The sequence below is a fragment of the Microtus oregoni genome, unplaced genomic scaffold (assembly GCF_018167655.1).
Source record: "Microtus oregoni isolate MIOR12 unplaced genomic scaffold, Mior012 000017F_ref0000208, whole genome shotgun sequence".
Classification (NCBI taxonomy): domain Eukaryota; kingdom Metazoa; phylum Chordata; class Mammalia; order Rodentia; family Cricetidae; genus Microtus; species Microtus oregoni.
Genome location: NW_024543076.1, coordinates 11,034,821 through 11,037,648, shown reverse-complemented (window position 1 = coordinate 11,037,648; position 2,828 = coordinate 11,034,821).

Sequence of the window (2,828 nt, the reverse complement as noted above, 5' to 3'; positions counted from 1 at the left end):
CAAAACTCGCATCCCACCTGGAGTCAAAAGGCCAGAAATGACTCATCAAAATATGGTGTATACACCTGTAACAATTGATATTCACATAGAAACTTCAACAATTTATTTTTATTATTTTTTAAAAAAGTGTACTGTGTGTGTGTATTTGCTGGGGAGATCCATAAATCCCTTGACTTGAGAGGTTAGGAAGATTTTGATTGAGATGAATAAATGGTACATACACAGTACTCATTCCCTTGTTCAGAACTTCCTGGGGATTCAGGGATGTACACGACAAGGGCTCAGTCATGTGCAGCTCACAGTCTGGAGGGAGACAGACACAAGACCACAGTGCACTGCAATGAGTCAAAGAACGGAAAAAGAGCCCTGGGTGCAGGACCATTAGTTTATTAAGTATTTAGTCCGGTTATTAGTATACAACAGGCAATTAGGTATTAGACGACATGAAGTTTAAAGTCTAAATGTTCTACGTCTGCTGTTGGGGAGGCTCTGGAAGATTCACCTAAGGTCAGTACTGATGGACAGAAGAAACGCATATAGTTCGTGAAGGGGGTGATAGTCTAGGTAGTGACATCAACATGCGAACATGTTAGTGACAGAGCAGGTGTGAGGGACTCTGGCCAGCCCAAGCATGGCGAGCATGACTCTGGCCGGTGAGCCCTTCTCCCATCCCCTATGTCTAGTACATTCCTAAAGCTGACCAAGGTCTACCCCCTTATTTGGCCTCTTCCTTCTCCTGAGACTGACTACCAAAGCCCAGCAATCAAAAGCCCCCTTTGGTTCAGCTAATTAGCATGCCCAATTAAAATTAAACACCTCACCCAACACAGAATTTCCCCTTTTACCTTTATAAAAAGCCATTTGCCTGTGACAGGTCTATCCGGAGGCAGTCCTTTGTCTCTGGGGGTTGGGGGTGGGGTAGCCCTGCTCCCTTTCCCTTCTCCCTCATTCCCAGTCCCCTTGACCGCTGCATCCTACAGCATTCTAACACAGACCTTGCCTCTTCTTAGGAATCACACCTGCAAGGTCATTTGCAGCTGTTTTCTGCCTGAGACGGGAAAACAGCCGCTTTAAATTTTCTTTCTTGCTTAAAAAAGGATCTCTCTGTGAAAACAGGTGTTTGGGTGTGGTTTGTGTCTAATCCGGGCTCAGGAGGGACCCCCCTCCACTGCCTCCCACTGTCCGGCTGTGCGGAAGTCCCCTGCAGGCTGCACCGGGAGAAAAACTACAAGTTCCTGGGTTCTGTGTGAATCAGTGAAGAGGAACAGTGAGAGAGTGCTGGCTCTGGTCCTAAAGCACAGGCTTCAAGGGTTATAGGCTTTATCTGGTCAAAGGCAAACAACAACAACAAAACAGAAACAAAACAAGAAAACCAAGACAAACGAGGACAAAAATAAATAAATAAATAAATAAAACAAAAACAAACAAACAAACTCCAGAACAAACACACACAATTGAGTGACGAGATCAGTGTTTTCTATTAGAAAGAGTATCCTAAGACTGGAGCGATGGCCCAGTGGGTACAGTGTTTGCCTTGCAAGACTGACGACCCGAGTTTGAGCCCCAGAACCTACACTGGGGGAAAAAGCTAGATGCAATTGTTTGCATCTGTAATCTCTGTGTTTCCACCACAACACAAGGGAAAGAGATGTGCTTATTAACCGGATATCTTCAGCTAGCTGTTCTGGAGTGTGCGGCTTCACCAAGGTAGAAAGAATGAACCCCTAGAAGTAACCCTCTGAGCCCTGCATGTGCACGGTGCCACATGCACATCTGTTTGGTTCTGTCTCACCCTGCCTTCTGTGGAAAAAGAAATGGGTTACGGATTGGACAAGGCAGACAGGGAGGTTAGTAGGTGAAATTAAGGGTGAGCAGAAGGAAAGAAACTGCCAAGCTACTCAGGACAAACGACAGGGATCCTGGCACCGGCAGGAGAGATGGAGAGTTGGGAGCACAGAAGTTCGGCCCTCACAGCGAGCACTAGGGAACCAGCAATGTTAAACATGCAGACTATCTCTTCAGCAGAAGAGACGCACCTTGTTTTAAACTCAGAAGCTTGGACTGGAGATGGCGAGTAGCCTAGGTGGTCTATGGGCTCTCTCATGCTCCCACAAAGCGGGACAGGAGATACTAATCCAGGTCACCTCTGTGCTGTCTGTATGACCGAGATCACACCGGATCCTTCCCATGAAATAACACGTGGAGTTAATCTATAGCACCCATCTGCATGGGAGAGATCACATGTACTTTAAAAAGATGTAGTCGTGCCTTATGCTTTATTGGGCACCTGGGATCAACTTGTCACCCAGCGGGAAACTTTTTTCCAAACTGTACTGTACTTCAGTACACCTAAAATAAACTGCCCGGTGTCAGACTCTAGCAACTGAGTTGTGCTGAACTGGACTTCCTCCTTACCTCCCGTGGATCCTTACTCTGCTGGCCTAGTGTTTGCCGAGACCCCCACATGGAGCACAGTATCTGAGAAATCGGAGGTCTCTGGATGCTACCTGACACGCGGTCACTCCTTCTCCAGTGATCTTTTTTCTTCACCTAAGGAAATGCTCCGCTCTGTGCAATTGGCAGCTATCGGATCGGGCTAGCAAAATAATCTTGATACTGAGATATGTGTATCGCCTGGAGCCAAGGGGAAAGAATTGCTGTGATTTAACTATCAGACATAGGAACTGTACATTAGATTGCTTGATGACGATAATGATGCCAGTGACAGCCACTTGCAAAACAATTTTAGAGAGCACTTACTCTGTAGCAGTTGCTTTGCAGGCATTCTGCATGCATTAGACCACTTACTCTTCAAGCCACCCTGTGAT